The sequence below is a fragment of the Neodiprion virginianus genome, chromosome 7, assembly GCF_021901495.1.
Source record: "Neodiprion virginianus isolate iyNeoVirg1 chromosome 7, iyNeoVirg1.1, whole genome shotgun sequence".
Classification (NCBI taxonomy): domain Eukaryota; kingdom Metazoa; phylum Arthropoda; class Insecta; order Hymenoptera; family Diprionidae; genus Neodiprion; species Neodiprion virginianus.
The window spans coordinates 6822952-6842507 of record NC_060883.1 but is presented as its reverse complement, the minus strand read 5'-3'; the positions used below and the strand labels follow the sequence as shown (position 1 = coordinate 6842507).

The window sequence follows — 19556 nt, the reverse complement described above, 5'->3', positions numbered from 1 at the left end:
TACCTTTTGGAGATGATTGAATCTTCCCAAACTGCACTAAACTTAAAATCGTTACAAAGTCGTTCGAAGGATGTCTCATAACGTATTTTTAGATGTTTGGTTGTAAAGTCATTTAAGAGTTCGGAAAGACATCTTTTGGATAACTACAAAGATATCTTTTCGAGTTAAAAAAATAGGTCATATATGTCATCTTTTAAACGTCTTTTTGATGACTTTGAGTTTTGTGCTGATAAGGTTGATTCGGAAACGGGCATCCGTCGACTTTTAGTCGTCCTTAAATCGTTCTAGTGCCGTATATCAGTAAAAAGTGATGCAAAACTGACATTCGTTGACTTTTTTTGAAAATATTAACCATAGACTATATGAATTCCTAAGTGGACAAGTTTGGCAGCCAGTTCCTCAACGATATTTACGATTTTTCATGATCCACGATATGCGTTTAGAAAGTCAATTCGAAACACGTGTTTATCTTTTTCCGATATTTACTTACCAACTCCGTTCATTCTTAATTGTGGAATAGAAAAAGATGGTCATTTTTAATATCGTAAAACTTACTATCTACGCGTATCTTTTCAAATAATTATGAACAGATCGAACATGAATGAATAATCCAAAAATGAAAAGCAGTAGGTGCTAATTAATTGAATACAAGCAGCGTAGTTTATCAATTGTTGTTTCCCAAACTAAACATTGGAAAGTTTTTACTACAGTTGTACACGTGACAGTGACAATTACCAACAAATGTCAAATGCCAAATCGAAAATGGGAAAAGGGACAACTTATACGTTGATGTTAACTGCCATGTCACCGACTGTAAGATTCCTACGCTTCCGAAGCCGTACTCTGAGATCACATCACACATCGCCCCGTCTCCCACACATATGGATTTATGCCTAGCGCCCACGTGGAGATAAAAATCTCAACTTGGTTCAAATTTTTCCATTGCCATCGGGTTCGGCAAGCTCGTTTGGATCAAGTTTGATACGATGACCCTGATAAAAAAAAAAAAAAAACTTTATATGCACATAAATTGTACATTGAGAAATTCGTTGCTGACCATTTTTCCTGACCACTATCATGAATTCTAAGATTACGGTAATATTTTTAGAATCGGAAACGAAAGTGAAACTATTTATCGCAAGGCCTCAAGACTTTCGTATTTTTCAACGATTTTCACATCAAAATTTGTTTAATCTTCATTTGGAAAATAAACCGAAGTTGTGCCGTTGTGTTTGCAAAAGAAAAAAAAAATTTCCCAAGACAGATGACTTCAAAACGATGGAAAAAAAAATTTACTCGTACGTAAAGAATCGCGTCGAAATTCTAAAAATTTTAATTTATTCACTGGTGATCCATTGTGTGTACGTACGTGTGAAATAAAATGAAAAATGACTAACTCAATTAAGTACATAGTTCAATTTAACGTTAATTATGACGCTGTACATTTTATACCGAGTGGAAATATCGTTATTTGTAATACGGCGCAGGGTTTTCCCTACTTTTGTTCATTATTATGAAGTGCAATGTCATCCTAGTTTTATACGTCGTCGACTGTCGGATGAATTGATGTCGAAAAATTCTGGCGATGATCGAGTAGTTTCAAGCTAGATATCAATTCCCACATGAATTCGTACATTGTATCGATAATACCGAATTTAAGATAGTTTCTGACTTTTCCAACTCCATTTTTTTTGGCTACTTAAAAAACTTGTTTAGAATAATTTTCCTGTTTTTTTTTCATTCGATAGGAACAACTATTACGCATTTGTTACTAATTGCATGTCCGTGTAATAATCTCCGGTGGATTATTTACGTTTCAGAATAAAACGCAGGATGTTCTACCTTACGCAATAACCAATTTTCAATAAACCACGAATACGTGCAGCGTAGGAAATTGTTGAAAGAACTAACGAGTGTACAATTCCTAATTTCTGCGGAATTTTACCGCAATTTAACTGCACGCACAGCTGCTCTCAATTGAATTATTTCCCAGGTACAGACAAGCGCCTGCAAAGGGATGGTGAATAATACCGTAGCTTCAGTAGCGTGAAAAATGAGCAGTGAACTGCAGGGAAACTGGATATACCTACGAATGACGCAAATAAAGTTAACAAATTTAATTATACCGTGAATTTCAACGCTTTACAACACACTTCAAAATACATGAAATTTCTACACGTTGGCACGAATCATATATACATATATATGTATACTCAGAGTTCATCGCGACGGAAGTAAACAACTAAATTATTTCTGTCTATACACATATAACCGTCACTAATATTCCGACCCAAAATTCAGAACCATTACCGAGGCGTCGTTGCGAAACTCGCACGTAACGTAACTCTAACAATAAGCGTGATCTCTTTACCCCCGTTCACTTAAAAAAGACGCCGAAAACTGTCCGAAGTCCATCAAATCCCACGTCTGGCAATAAGTGATGAGAATATAACGACGGCTGACGAGATTTTCGGCTTTTTCCTTTGTTGTCATCATATGTTGTAACCTGAATGCAAAATAGTTAGGCCAAGGTCCCATGGACAGGTTTGACACATATGTGCGTATGAGACGTACTCTCTGAATAACCAATATTCTATGGCCGAACAGCGTTGCCAACCCTAAAGAAATTAGAGACCGTTCAAAGAACGAAGAAAAGTTTTTTTCGTATTGGGAAATGTTGTCGTTTAGGCAGGAATCTGAAGCAATTACGAAGATCTCTAATGAAATCTCAAAACTAATGGCGAAATCTTTAAATATGGTCTGTGAAATCGAAAAATTAACCAATTGTGAGGTTCCTGAGAAAATAAGCACCAATTAGATAGCGTTTGTAATTTTCAAACGTACTTATTTGACAAGTTGGTGATCCTGAATATTAAAAATAAAAACATATTATGTAAGTAAAAGTTCCTAATATCTTTATGCTTACTATTCAGATTCTAGGATATAAATCTGTCTGTTACCTCGTTCGGTAATCAACATTATGTATTTCTAGGAAAATTATTCACTTTATAAAGCGAAGAAATGTTATATGTTATGTATTCCTGTATTTATTGAGTTTCAATACCGTCAAACATCACTCTTGAAAATGAGAAATATCATGAATTATTGTGGCGCCATTAAGACACCTGAAGAATTATTAAGAAAGCATTCAAATAATAAATCTAAAGAATCGTTTTCGCACCATTTGAAGAAATTTTCGTTCGACAGGTTGGCAATTCTGTAGCCGACTCCAACCGGCGTCACTTCGTACTGAGACGCGCGACATGAAGAAATGTAAGAGCCTATTATTCTTTAATAACTATTGTTCGTTGTACACTGAGAAAAATTTCATTTCTTACAGTAACTAGAAAAATTCAGCAAAACAGGTATCGTTAAAAAAAACTGTTCAAATATTGTTGGAATTACGAAAAACGAGGTACGCGTAACCATTTTGCGCTATTGTCGACCCTGTTTGGTAATTGCAACGCAAAATCAGTTTCTTCGGTTTACTCTGCTTTTTTAGTTAAACAAGGCTTTAACGTCAATTTATTCTTGCACAAGCATTAAATTTTCGCAACGGTCACAAGAAAATATAGCAACAGTGATCGTAATGAGAAGGAATAGTAACGGAAACTAGATTTTCTGCTAACAGCTACAAAACTAGTTTTCATTTTCTACCTAGAACCATATTTTTCGATTGTGGTAAAAAATGAAAATAGTTAAGGACTGAGCGGTAACCGGAAATAAAAATTTCTCTCAGTGTAATATGAACTCCTGTTGGATTTTATTTGGGCCAGACGGGCGAATAACCTCTTAGATACCACATATATATATATATGTATGTAACTTGTATCCATTTCCATGAAATTTTCATTCGACTACACACAACATTGTCATAGACTTTGCTTACGTCGTAAGTCATGCCCCTCGCTAATCCAGTCACTCGAGTCATCGCGCCGAGTTCGCCGGGTTATCGTTACTATACTGACCGGTTACTGTAACCATATAAGATGTAGAATTTTTCTTTCTGCAGAGCACGCGGAATTGTGAACAACGATTTCTTTATGGTCTTCATTGAACGAGGTTATCCGAAGAGCTTGAAATAAGATAAGACATTGACTTGCCAACAGTGTCGACGAAACATTTGTTTACATTTGTCATCGTGGTAAAAAGAGGAACCGATTCTCATCATCGATAAGGTCAATTAGTACTCCTACCCTTAAAGATTTCACAAATTCACCCGTTTTCTTCGAAATTTAAATCCTTTCCGTTCGTTTGTTTATTTAATACAGGAAGAAAAATGGTGAGTCTGCTCGGTCGGTAAGGGTAGGAGTATTAAATGACCTTAATTATATGCATCTGCAAAACTACTGAAAAACCACATTTTTTTAAATCAATTATTCATCAGACGTGTGATTTTTTTTAACAATAAACCGTAGTTGGATCAAAAATTGGCAATATCGTTTTAATTACACATTTCGAAGATAAGATCTGTAATCAGAATAATATAATGTCTTTACTGATTTACACAAAACGTAAAAAAAAAAAAAAAAAAAAAAACTATAAAAGTTTTTAGACGCTATAAATTTTTAACGTTTATGAATATCTAACAAGCCTTTGCGATGGAATGAAAATTTTTCATGCATGCCATATAGATTCAACAATTTGCAGACATACGATCTGGTACCCAATTAGTATATTTTTATCGCAATTATTTCGAAGACGGTCGCAGAATAAATATCACGTGTATTTCACGTGTTAATAATAATGTTAAAAATTACATATTATTAACGATATATTATTAGCATTACATATTAGACCGGTTCAAAAGAATTGACAATATTTTTCTTCAAAGTCACACGTCTAATAGTTGATGGAAGAGGAGATAAGACGCCTGTGAAAATTTGAGTAGTTTAATTGTGAATTTTATAGCTCAGTAACAAGGCAATACACATAAATGTCCGATACGTAGTTTTGTAGGGAATTCAACGCTCTACAAAAAATGCCTGTTATAATTTTTCGATAACTCAACTCTTTCAAAAGTTATTCAAGGTTAAAGTAGAAATCATGTAAAAATTTACTTTTTTCGAGATTAATAGCAAAAATACTAGACTTATCACAAACTATTGTCGGTTTCTTTTGCAAAGCATTTCAACCGCCATAAAATCATGTCATTCAATTAATTCTCAACTTGAAAAAATTCGTTTTTTGCTAAAAAAAAAAAAAAAAAAAGAAGCTTTTAAAGTGGAATTGCATATATCGCATATTATTACCTGTAAAAATTACAAACTAAATTTTCTAAAGTTGAAAATCAATCAAATGACATGATTATATAGTGACCGAAATGTTGCACAAAAGAATCTCACAATAGTTCATGATAAAGCTAGTATTTTCGCTATTAATCTCGAAAAAAACTGCATTTTCGCACGATTTCAACTTTAACCTTGAATAACTATTGAGAAAGTTGAGTTGTCAAAAAATTACAAGAGACATTTTTTGCAGAGCGTTGAATTTCCTGCAAAAATAAGTATCGGACATTTATGTCCATTGCTTTCTTACTGAGCTACAAAATTCAGAATTAAACTAAAACCATTTTCGCATGTTGATCGAATGGAAAATAAAAAATTGCGTTCAGGAATCACTATTACTCAACATTAAGGGGTGAAATAATAACAGCCGTCTTATTTCCTCTTCCTACAATTATTAAACGTGTGGCTTTGAAAAAAAAAAAAGTAGATTTTTTTGAACCAATCTACTACATATATGTATATTAGGGTGTCCCTTAACAGGGGTGTTTTCGAATTTTTATGCTCCCAGGGGCTCAAACGCTTCCAAATCGATAAAAAAAAATCCTCTAAAAATTTCCACTCTTAATATTAACTCTAAGATAGTCTGCTTTCCCGCCAAAGTTTCTTATGGAAATAACATGTAAAAAATACCTGTTGTTCTTTTAAATTGTGTACGTTGGTGAGGAATTGACCTACAAGAATGAAAAGTACACATTTTTGTAGGAAATTCGACGCGCTATAAAAATGGTCTCTTACGATTTTTTGCCAAGTCTACTGGTTCAAAAGTTATTCGAGCTCAAAGTTTAATTTATATAAAATTATCAACGTTATCCTTTTCGTCAATCCAGTCATTCGAATCATTACGCCGAGTTCGCCGGGGTATCGTTATCCTGACTGGTTACATGCTTATCATCTCAAAGTGGGCGAAGGCTAAAGGTTGTAGACCCACTCATTGCACATAGTATTGTATTTATAATCGCAATCTAAGTACGTTATCGGAGTGAACATTGCACGATGTTAAAAACATATTACCATTTATACTGCGCAGTAGAATATATTCAATTGACTTCACTGACAACGATATCCGACGAATGTTAGCGATGACGATGACAATGACACTCGCGATTACGATAATGCTTACTACGTTACACTATTACTATAATAAGAAAAATAAAAATAAAGATAACGATTATTACGATTACAATTTCTTTACAAGAATCGTGATAACGATTATGTAATTTGGATCGAGATACAAAGATAAATGTGACAACAATTAAGTTGTAAAGTTAGAATTACCAACCCAAGACGTGATTATTTTTGTTGGTAACTTTGGTTCAGATCATACACACATTATGTATGTACGTTGGGATGTTTCGGAAAAAATGATTTCGGATTTTCCACCTTGGCATCCCCTAAAAAGTTTGCTTAGGTTGAAGGAAAGATTTTTTTGCGAAAAGATGAACGTTCTACGTTGCGTGTAAGATCGCTTTTTCATTTGATTTTTCGCATTTTTTTTTTTTTGGAATTGAAGAAGCAACACGTTGCAGCACTTCAATTATTATGCTTGTCCTGAAATTTATATTCAATCCAAAGATCACTATCCATAACACAACGATATATCGTTCCTGGAATCTTATTAAATTACAACCATTTTACGAGATTTAATTAACAATGACAAAGCCGTGAGATACGCGCTTCGCAAACATCAATTAGAGAGTTGATATTACGAGTGCGGATCTTCTTTGTGACGCAAATTGATGTTATGATTGATGTAAGAAATAAAAGAAGAAATTTTATTCGCAATACTTCATAAATACAGGAAAAATGTAAGAAAGTGAAAAATCAACCGAACGTCATCTTCCGCATAACGTAAAACGCTCGTGTTTTAACAGAACATTTCTTTTGACCTAAAGAAACTTTTTACGAAATGCCATTGTGGAAAATCGCAAAGTATTTTTTTCTGAAACATGCATTACGTACATAAAACCTTCACATACCAAATATCATTGTTTAATTTCGTAGGAGGTTAGCATCAGAAATTCATTTCGATATTCACATCTCGCAATTCGACATACTGACAGGACAATTAATGGCAGTGTTATAGAAACAATAGTACGAGACTGCGAAATTATAATTGTAAATATATCGTACGAACAATCTGAGCTATACGTGTAGTATAATAAGTAGATTTCAATACGCAGTTATTATGGAAATAAAGTAGGTATCAGTTTTTAACGTCAATTGGTTCGGAGTTTAAAGTCAAATTCAGATATAATATATAAGAAAATTATTCTAACGATGTTCTCGAACACCTTTCGTTTTATTGAAATAATCATGCAATGGATTTAACTAATTGTAAGCTTAGCTCAAAATAAAGCAATACAATCGAATAGAAACAGCACTGATTGTGAGAGAAATTTTTAGTTCCAGTTATCGCTCGGTTCTTAACTATTTTCATTTTTTACCACAATCGAAAAATATAGTTCTAGGTACGAAAATGAAAATTAGTTTTCTAGCCGTTACCGGAAAGTCTAGTATCCGTTACTATTCTTTCTCATTACGATCACTGTTACTATATATTTTCTTGCAACTGTTGCTTGTGCAAGAATAAATTGACATTTAAGCCTTGTTTAACTAAAAAAGTAGATTAAACCTCACAACGGCAATCAAACCTCAGCGAAAGCAATCAGCCAATACTTATTTCACTTATCGAGTAACCAAAAATTGATGCAAATACAACAGATTGAAAAATACAACAAGGCGTGACTCATTCTGGCATGCATTATAGTTATAAATATATTACAATTCAATTTCTTGTAACATCCGCAATTATATATTTTCATTAGAAAGAAAAAATACGTGCCGATTCTTTTGTGTTTCTCTGCTTTATTATACACGTATGGAAATCGGAATTTTTTTTCTTTTTTCTTTTTTTTGTTTAATTACTATTATCATTATTATTAATATCATGAAAGAGCCGACTTTGCTTCGCCTATGACATAATAGTGTAGAATTGAAAATAACTCCATTCTACAGTGGCTCGTTACACCAGCTTATAGAACAATCAGCGCCGACGTTCAGACCGCAATTCACACAATCAACGTAACGCCGTTTCATTTTGAAAACATATAATAAGTCGATTTTTTGGGTCATCCATCATGAAGAGTTTTTGTTCATTTAGCTTTTCATTTCCCACTCAATGGACGATGTTTATAAAGTATTACCTTTATTGTACAATTTCTTCGCTACTTTGTGAGAGAATGGTCGAACGATTTCATAATATACCGTTTAAATACTGTATTATATTGTTAAAAATGGTGGAATCAACCGTTCTGCCACCCTTTTTTTATCTAGCAGTCGTCATAGATAAAATGCATGTAAGAACTTTTTTTAGTCACAAAATGAATGAAGCTGCTGGGTCAACCGATATTTTTGTATTCGTACTTTTGGATTCGTATTATCTCTCGAACCGCTTCACATAAAGTATGGTGAAAAAATATTATGCTATGTGTTATGACCTGTAAAATGACAAACGTGAAATATACGAAATTTTCGGATAAAAAAATTTTTTTTATGGCCATTTGTCAGCATGATAAAATATACTTAAACACAGTACGTCATTCTGTAGGTCATAACACATAATGTGAAGTTTTTCACCGTAGTTTATTAAGAAGTTTAACAGTACTATTTTCGTCGAAAATGTTATTTTACGATCGGAATATCTCGGAATCCTGACACGATGGAAAAAACCAGGCAACGCCTATTAAACACGCTAACTCATTCATTTAGTATTTTCTCGACAAAAATGTGCAGCCCTGTGTAATCGACTTGAACTCAAAAATGACGCACGAATAGTTGAGACCAGAATTTTCATCGAGACATCGCATAAGTCGTCAACGGATGATACAAATGAAACCGTGATGCATTCTAGACGTTATGATACATGTGCATTAGCGTTTGCCAAAACTAAACGAAGTTTTTTTTTTCAAACGTGCATCAAAATTTTGGAAGGGCATATCTTAATAATTTGTAGTTAGAGGTGCCTATTTTATTTTTCCCATTTTCTATTTAAATAATATGTAAAAACAACCGTAAGATTGTTAAATTTTTTTTTTTCGTCTACGGAATGACTTATAAACTATCTCAATACAAATTCTTACAGGAAACTTCACGCTCTATAAAAAAGTACTGAGATAAAATTTTCCCAACTCTAACCGATTAAAAGATATTAGCCCTATAAACATTGATAGAGTCATCTTGAATACCTTTCAATCGGTTAGACTTAGGAAAATTCTATCTCGATACTTTATTACAGAGCGTAAAATTTCCTATAAGAATCTGTATTTAGATAGTTTACAAGTGAAGCCATTTACGAGAAAAAACAAAATTTAAAAACTTTCCGATTGTCTTTCTCGTGTATTGTTTAACTGGAAAATGGGAAATACAAAACAGGCACCTCTAAATATCAACATAAAGAGCTCATATTTGGCTGAGATATTTTATTCGAAATGTTATACCGAAATTTTGACGCGCATTTGAAGAGAATTCTTATGTTTCTTCTTCTTTGGCACACCCTAATGTGCGTGTGCAAAACTGTGGAAAATATGCATTGTGCGCATGACTCTGCTCGTTCGGTAACGGGGATCAGCTGTCTGGCACGTGCTTTCCACGCTCCACTCTTCGAAACGTTTGGCACAAGTCGCTAACCAATTTGTATGCGCGTTATACATTCGGCTATGTAACCATATACGTGTGTCTACAAGGCACGAGCCTGGGTGTAAACACATCGTAAGATGCAAAACTATCTTGAATCTACGCACCGGTTTATCTCGTGGTCTTTTCCACGCTCCAGTTTCAACCTGTTTTACCGTCTGGGTTTATTCGAGAAGTTTAAGGTTATCATTAGCGAAACCATTATAATATCGGATAGCTCTGATTTGCCGAGTGGAATCATCGACCTCTTTCGATCTTTCACTTAACGTTTTGCTGCCCCAGTGTATATATTGACGAATCATTATTACATAGCGGCGAATTGGTTGTGCTGAAAAAATCTCCCGATGATTTATCTGCATGATTGGGTGAGAATTTGTTTGCTCGAAGTGGATGTACATTGTCGGATTTAAGTAACTCTGATTGCGACTGCAGGTTTCATTGCGAAACTTAAAATCTAGAAATATAACTTGTTGCACAATTTTTTTTTTATATAGAGATAAGCAGTTGTTATAAACTCGATGAAAAAGCACACCTCACAAACATTGAAACAACTTTCGGTCAACTGCAGTTTATTGCATAATAATACATGTGCTCTGCGTGAAAACACGAACAATATTGATTACAGAAATCGCAAATCGAGACACTGATAACTCACGTGAAATAAAGAAAAAAAATTAACGAAACAGTTTAGAAAATTTATGAAAAGCTGGATCATCAATCTAATTTTTTTGCATCAGTTTTTTTAAAAATTATTCTTTACCGTATATACAAACGATAAGAATACTAAGTACAAAACTATCCTAAAAAAATTAAATACTTCGAAATATGTAACCCGATGTACTTATAATTCGAAAGTTAATATTGATAGCTGCTTTATAAATTCATCTCTCATTCTATCTTCTAGTCGCGGAGAAAATTTATTACATATACGTGACAAGATTACTTATAATTACCATGGAACGAATTCTTTAATAAGAACAGCGTTTGACAGGTAATCGATGTATATAATCTGGATTTGGAATAAAACCGGAAACTGACCAGTCTTTGTTTTTGAATTTTCACAATTCTTTAGTAGTTTACATTCAATCAGGAAAAGAAATTGATGTGATTATAATTGTCAATGCCGTATTTTCTGATAATATCAACGTATAAAAGTCTGTTTGTAAAATGTGATTTAATAAATTTTTCATAATCAATACATACAGTAGCGGTCAAAAGTATTTTGACAAAGATTATAGTAATTGAGTTATAATAATAACATGCAAGCATAACTAAAAAAATCAACAATATTATTTCTTGAAAGAAATTCGATGATCTACATAATTGTTCAAAATTGACTCTCGATTGCTCGAAAACAAAGTGAAAATAAGGAAAAGTAAGAAAAACGATTGATCAAAGTAATTACGAATTTCATATTATCAAAATATTTGGAGCGCTACAGCATGTTACGTTATATAAACTTAATGTGAAAAAAAATAAATAAAAGCTTGACAGTGTTTCAGTCTCGATTATGTACCAGTCAATTCCCTAAAGCGATAACTTATATCCTTATCGGTTGCATGTTGTTTTTACACTCGCAAGCACTTGTGTCGAATCCCCGGAGTTATCGGAAAATGATATGATGCATGATTTCATATTGCTACCAAGTTTTCCAACTCAATACAATTGACCGTAATTTTTTTCCGTTAACAAAAAATTGTTTGCACGTTTCGTCTGTCCTTTTGTCATTGCTGGATCACCAATTGATCCATAATTGATAATTATCCCGCGAAGGACCCGAAATAAAATAACACGAGCAACGGTCCCAGTTGATGAAAAACAAGTGATACGATTGCGTGTGAGTAGCAAAAATTTTATATCGTCGTTTGAAAAATGTTTGTATTTTTTCATTTTTGTTATAAAGATCAATTTAATTTGACGAGATAATGAAATTCCAACAACTTGCAGAGAGTTATCTAGTCCTAATTGATGTCGTAAAATTTATGAATTTCACTTTAAAAATTCGAACTACGTAAATAAATGAGCCATGAAGTATGCGGATGAGCATAGATTATATGTACACAAAGCGTACAAGGATACGACGGTCTGAAGATAGGCGTAAATAATGCAAGTAGTACGGTAACAATTTTTACCGCTGAAGAATATTCTGGAAAATTATTTTAGAGATACCTATTTTTGTAGCTTTTTCGTTGAGATTTAAACTTCATGCTTACGGCGAACGAAGCATTATGAAAGTACAATTCCAGCCGTAAATTAGGTAGCCATATTTAGATTAGCCATAGATTTAGTAGGTATTAGATACGAAACTACGAAATAGATATTTAAAAAATTCCATCCAGTCTTTTCCGTTTATCTGGTCTCTCAAGACTTGTTTAAAACTAATCCTTTTCACTTTATACCAAAACATTCAGTTTTATATTAATTATATATATTTTTTTTCCATAAAAAAAAAAAAAAAACTAGCACTATATTTTGATTCAACATACCTAGATATCTAAAAAAAAGGAAATTAAAAGTTATATTTCGCTGGCCTTTGTTACCAGCCTGCACAACGTATCGCGTGGCATGAATAATTGCGAGAATGAATGAATGTTGAAACGAAGGAATACGGAGTGCAGCATCGCCGCAATTAGATCGGAATTATTTACACTTTGCAGAATGAGGCAGACGGAGTGTCTCAGAAGTTTAGGGTGGGGGGGAAAGGACGAATCATGCATTTATAACGTATATATCTCATCTGTTATGCATCGCGGGACTTTTAGCTCGTCATCAAAAATAACCTTGGCTATTGACGGGTTTTGTCCTTGTTAACTTTTGTCTGAGTTACCATTGGTCTATTTTTTACCCACTCAATACGATCAGACGCCTGTTGTCATGCGCCTGCGGCCTGAAACCACGTGACGTTGTGTAATACTTTGTGCTGTTGATAATTCAATAACAGAATAACTGTGTAGAAATTTTCACGGTGTTTTGTATTACTGTTTGTTTGGATTGTTGTTCGTTACCAACGTATCATCGCACTTGCAACCCCTGGAATCGATAGATAGACGAAAAAATAGAGTCTAACTTGTGTCAGATTTTTAGCTTAATCGGAAATTGGGCACCGAAATCAATACAAGTAAATACAAATCATCAAGTTACGATTTTAAAACAATACTTTCATAAAAAATTAGATAACAAGCTGTTGTACGTATATGTATAAGATAGATAATCTATACATTTATTTGTATCAATTTGGTCTTAATCTCGAAATAATCTTTGTCTCTGGTGAAAATAATTTCTAATTCAAACTGCAACAAAGTGCGGTGTGTTGAAAAGTTGTAGCAAATATGCAAAAATCGTAGGAAATCGTCCAAAGGCGTTGAAAGTTGTCAAAAATCGTAGTATTTTGCATTGAAAATTACAAATTTATACGAAACATTATGAAAACCTATAGTTGCCTATGAAAGATTATTACAATTTCGAACCCAGAAAACGTAAATTTTTTTTCCCGTATTATTCTTAAAATTTCGTTGAAAAGTATAAATTTTTATGAACACCATGAATTCTCATAAAATAGTAGGAATTTCTAGGAAAAATTGTGATGATCGACAATTTTAGAATTCGATTTAGATCGATAAGATATTACGCATATGTACACGAAAGTATGAAATAATACTTTTGATCCACCGCTAGATGTCGCATCTCTCTCGCAAGAAAAAGTAATTGCAGACAATTTATGTACCGAGTAGGATTTGGGTTTGCATTCGACGACTGATCTAATCCTTTGGATACGAGCTAGTCGAATATAGAAAAGCTTTCGTATATTATTAAAATTAACAAACCTAACATTCGTTAGTTCTCTCCAAACCAAGAATTCCACCAAATTCTGCTACAAATTGTATCCATTTCTGGTCTGCAATTATCTATGAAATACGATGATAATCTACATAAAATTTAATCCCAAAATAACGAAAGACTCCGAATTTCTCAGTAATACTTAATCGTAAAATGAATTTCGTAGTTACGCGTAGAAATTATTTCTAACCATATTAGGAATCGTCAATGCTGTATAAACATTTTTACATTTTAATTTATAAATAATTAAAATGTTGCGTAAGAAATATCAGTAGTAATTATGCAAATAACTCTGATGAAAAGTTTACATTTTCCTATCTCCGTTTTTACGCAAATAGAACTCTCTTGTTATTAAAGTGGAGTTGAAGCGAAGCCCAACGCGATTGTGGATATCGTCGTACGTGGCAATTAATCTAAAAGTACAATATTATCTTCTCCTCGACTGAAGGCATGAATTCAAATGGCCGGAGCTCCAAGTCAACTAGCCATTGCAGTAAAGTGAATCGGGGACTTGTCTGAAAAGCTACTGAGACAGCACAAAACTTAAGGTTGGCTGAAGGATGTCTTATACGCCATTTTCTAAATCCTAAAAGATATTTTCAAGCCAGAAAAATGTCCTTGGAGCCTTACCGAAAAAAATACAAATGTTTGTGAAAATCTGCAAGCCTTTATAAGTAACTATGCATATTTATCACAATTTTTTTGCACACAATTGTACTAAATGTGCAAAATTTTTCTAAAAATTCTTTGAAAATCGTAGAAATCATTTTCACCAGGGCAGTGCAGCAGCCGTGGATCAGTTCGAGCGAGTTGATCAATCTGTAACTACTAAATCACCTGTTTCCTAAAAGCATAGTCGACCCTGAATCCCCCATGCAAGAGCAGTGTCGAGTGGTTCTGAGTGGCGGATTTCCTCTTTGCGTGGGATGATCTAGACTCCGGAAGAGTCAGGGACTCGATATATTATTACCGCAAGAGTTAAGCGAGCTGCAACGCTATTGCAGGACCTATACCAACGCGCATGCTATTAATACTCGTATAACTATCCGGATGATTATATAATGTGGATCAATTTGCGCTACAGCAATTCGCTTGTTCTTTTGTCAACATCGGTATTGGGTATAACGTGGTTCGCATTCGCTGCGATGGCAAATATGAAGAATTTCAAGTCATTGAGAGTGAAGTTCGTAAAGTTAACGTAACGATTCATTTTTGGGAAAAATCATTATTTCGCAAACGGACGATTATTTCAATTGATTGACTTGTCTATTTTTAAAACGAAAAATTTATTCAGATTTTGAAAATTAAACTTCTTTAAAGTTGTTCTAAATTTTTATAACGGTGATTATTAGTTTCAATATTTCGTCAACTTCAATCTAATGAGAAATTTGCAATTGTGGGATCTTTGGGATCCTCGAATGTTTTCAGGATTTTTTTTTTTAATCGAACAGTTGATAATTTGTTCTTGGTGGAACAATAAATTGATGATAAGGTTGTATTTTACTGAAGAAATATATAGTGTACTAAATCGAATCGAAAATATAATATTTCCCGAGTTCGTCGTTTCCAGCTGTTACGTAGTCAGAAAATAATTGTCTTTAACTGACAACACGCAGCAGCAATTTCAGAAGTACCTTTAACAATATTTCCGAGTCTGTCGAAGATAATATTGTACGATTGAAGGAATCTGCAGATTTTAACACGATCTTTCATATTTAGAGGAATGCTGTACAGTCAGTCATCACAGGCCAAGGAAAAGTGTCACTTATTTTGACTATATCATCTACGCTTGCGCATCATTAACGCAAAAAAGCTGCCGACAGTGCCATATCTGAAAAAAAAAAGTTTTGTTCTATACATGTATTTTATATACATTTTGCATTAGTGATGCGTAGACGTAGGTAACAGTAAAAACAATTGATATTTTACTCGGTCGGTAAAGACTGACTATAGCATCATCTTAATGCGTGAATCATATAAGTGTAAAAATGATACCTAGAGTTGAAGTAACGGGAATTCTCGATAAAATTAAGGAGTTGCAGGCTATAATGGTCACGAAAAAAGATTGGATTCGCTGAAGGCCTAAATGGAAATAAGCTTTTATCGACAACAAGTAATACTTGACCCAGAATCTAGAACAAATATTGATTACATGCGATGTCTATATAAATGTCAATATTTGTACGATACATCTACAGCGAAGAAACGTTATAGACTTAAAGATATCAATTAATCGTTGGCTGTACTCGAATGGTTCAGGTGGAATTTTTACCATCCAGAGTGACAACACCTGCCACAGTTATTCTACAATTATATTGAGTAAAAATATCGCATATAAAAATGCAATTTCAATTCATGATATTAAAATAAATTTTCTATCCCAATTTACAATTATACAAAATGTATTATACGTAAGTTTCGATTATGCTTTTTACGATTTGATAGCTGCTTGGAAATATTACTAGGGACTTGGTGGAAAAACAATTCAAGAAGAAGCTTTATTGAAAATGTTTTTATTGTTGGAGAATTATTGACAAATATTGCTTCAGCCTATTTCATATGAAACATTTAAAAGAAAATAGACCAATTTGTGTTTAAGTCGGGAAAATGTCAGGTTATAAGATGAACAATCGAAGAATTATTTATTTCAGAAAAATAATTGTTGTTTGTGGAAACATTGTGAGCCTCGTTGCGTGTTCGGCTTTTTTCAACTCGGAGCTCTGCCTGAAATCACGTTAATTCTTTCACTTCTAAATAAGAAAAAAAAAGAAAAAATTGCTTACAACGCGCGTTGGTAAACGCGTCAGAATTGCCCAAATTTCATTATACCCAAAATTGTGAAATGTCATAATATTCAAGAAGTAACATCGATATTGACGTAAAACTTACATCACAAAATTGTGCAAACCCTTACTGTGTCAGGAATCTTGGACTTTTTAAAACGTATATATGTGTATGAAAAAACAAAGGTGGTAAGAATCTTGATGAAGATAATAATACGTCGGTAGGTTGAAACGTTGAAACCTTGAGCTATACATAAGCTTCAATGGTGTGAGAAATGTCAAGGATTTCTTTATTGGGCGATTTAAGATTCTGTAACATAACGCTACTCAAAACTGGCAATTTTTTTCTTTTACCGTTTCTTTTTTTTTTTTTTTTTTTTTTTTTTTTTTTATCCGCCTAATTCGTTAATTATTTACTGATTAGTGAAAGGTCACGGTAATATAATAAGTATGTATTACAACCGTGCAAATTGAGGCAAGGCATGTCCCGTATTAATTACATTAGTCGTCACTCCAATCATTGACTCGACTGTTCACGTTCGTATGTTAAACAGCGAAGAATGTGACCACATTCAATAAACATGTCTAACCTTTGTGTAGATATTCATTCGTACCGCCTAAAGTAGGTAAACAAGTGTAAATTGGTCGTAAACATTTTCGTACGACAGAGTAAAAGTGTTGTGACTGCAAACGATACAATTCTCAGATACACATTATGAATATGTCCCTGGTGAAAATTTCAACATTTCGTCATATTTCGTTTAAAAAAAAAAATTCTAAATATGCATAATTTTTCGCAATGAATTGCTAATCTCCTCTCCAAAAAATTGCAGTAGCTTGTAGATTTTTTTACTGTAAAAATACTAATTTCGAAGAATATGTACAAGTTTTTCTAAGAAATTACGCATGTTTACGATTTCGTGAGAAAACAATTTTTTTTTTTTTTTCCACACGATTGTGCGAAATGTTCCAATTTCTTTGATAACTCGTAGAAAATCGTGGAAAAATATTTTCACCAGGGTAAACGATGTACAGCAAGGATTGTATAAGTCTGACTAAAAGGTTCTAGACAAGTGCGTAAAAAAAAAAATAAAAAAAAAAAAACTAACAAGTGGCATCTAGACAGGTATAAACGAGGTCGTAAAAACGTTGAAGATACTTATTACGATAAATTTTTATCACTTGTCTTACAGTTGTACTGATTAAAATTTTCTTTCCAAATCTTAATAATTATCAGTGAATATTCTTGATCTCCGTGTGTTATTCAATAAGCTTTGCCGTGTGTTATCTATCCGTTGACGATCATCGCCTCATAGCCGAAAAAAAAAATTTTAAATACAGCATAATTATCTGCGAGTCTGATAACGGAGTTTTTTTTTTTTTTTTTTTTACATCAAACGACAAGTAACGAACCGACTAGAAATTCAATTACGCTATAAAGTGAATTATTATTTTTATCGCTTGTGGTAAATTGTCATCATTTCGGCTCAAGAAATCCATTAAACACTGCAGACAATTTATATCGTTTTTACCTTGTTATTTGTACAAGGTCGTCTACCGCAACGCGATTGAGACCTTACATAACTAATAAGCCGTTGTTTATGCGATGGCAGTTTTTTTGATATCTTTTTTAAGAAAATGCTTAACCGCATTTCGAAACTCCTCTTTTTATATAACTGTAACACGGCACGTATTGTGTAAAATGTAATTCGTATTATACCACGATATTCGATGCCAAATATCAGTTGAATTTTACGGTGCAGCGATTAAATGTAACTATGAGTAAGCTATTTTTTTTTTTTTTATTAGGAACGGCGAAGCGAGTAATCATTCGTCAATTACTTTCTTAATGCAGGCTTAATTGCTCTGGACGAAATAATTTTGAGACTCAACTACGGATATGATTTTTTATAATTAAGTAGAGAAATTCGGACACTTTCGTAGTTTTGCCGTTTTGGCATAGAATTTTTTGTAGATCATCGGCTGTTTTGTCAGATGATACCGGTGAACACGAATTTTGTGTCTGAGTTCTAGATGACAAATTTTGATTTCTTCCACGTAACCAACGAAAGAATAATTTTATTAAAGTTTGCTTTTGTAGAAACCAGAACGATGTTTCGGATTTTGAAAAAAATTATCTATTTTCTTAAACATTTAATGTATACAACAATTAAATAAACTTCAGTTCCGGATTTAAGTCACTCTTATTAAAAAAGTAATGTTATTTCGGTTTCTTATTACATAGCTGAATAATTAAAATCATAAATTTTGTTCAATTTTAAAATAGCACTCCACTGGCTGCAAAATCAAACTTTTTTCGATAAATAGTCATTTTCATCTGCTTAATATCACTCAACATTTAATAAAGACGTATGTACATAAATTCCACTTGTGTCAGCGAAATTATTAAATCGTTATTACTTCCACCCAAGACTATAAAACCAAACTTTTGGTGGGGTGTATATATTTTCCATTATTTTGATGCATGGCAGATAAAAAAATAATCAACTCAACTGAAGCACGAAAATAATTTTCTTCTATTTTTTTTGAGCGGTTCAAGTTTATAATGGCTCTTATTCGCGGAATCGTATTTTTTTTTTTTTTATCAAATTCTGTATTGGATATAATTTGTTGTAAAATATCGTAGAATTTGTGGCTCAGTGAAGTAACAAATGTTAGTTTTTCATGAAGCTCGTCGTCGAGATAAAGGGAGCTCAAGAACTTTTTTACAAATGTCTGAAGTGATCTCCGAGGACATACGACGTTTTTGAAGGCAATTTAGGGATGATGTTTTATTCAACCAAATATAGCTGTGAAAGACATAAAAAACGATAGAACTGAAAGCTTGCAGGTTGATTTTATAGGAAGTTGGATTGTGATATTTGTTTGCGCGTAGTTGATCTCGCTCTAAAATAATATAGTGGAGGAAATCTGTCGTTTGACTCGGGAAAAATTC

At 33.1% G+C, this 19556-nt stretch overlaps 1 long non-coding RNA gene across 2 annotated transcripts; it reads left to right on the top strand.

Annotated features, from left to right (window-relative positions):
- Positions 1–12937: 12937 nt before the first annotated feature.
- Positions 12938–15270, top strand: LOC124308460 (uncharacterized). 2 transcript variants are annotated; one of them, XR_006908996.1, is made up of 3 exons: positions 12938–13098; positions 14266–14491; positions 14594–15270. It is a non-coding gene; the product is annotated as an uncharacterized LOC124308460 (long non-coding RNA). The 2 variants fall into 2 exon arrangements; XR_006908995.1 differs by having other exon boundaries at positions 14578–15270.
- Positions 15271–19556: the final 4286 nt, after the last annotated feature.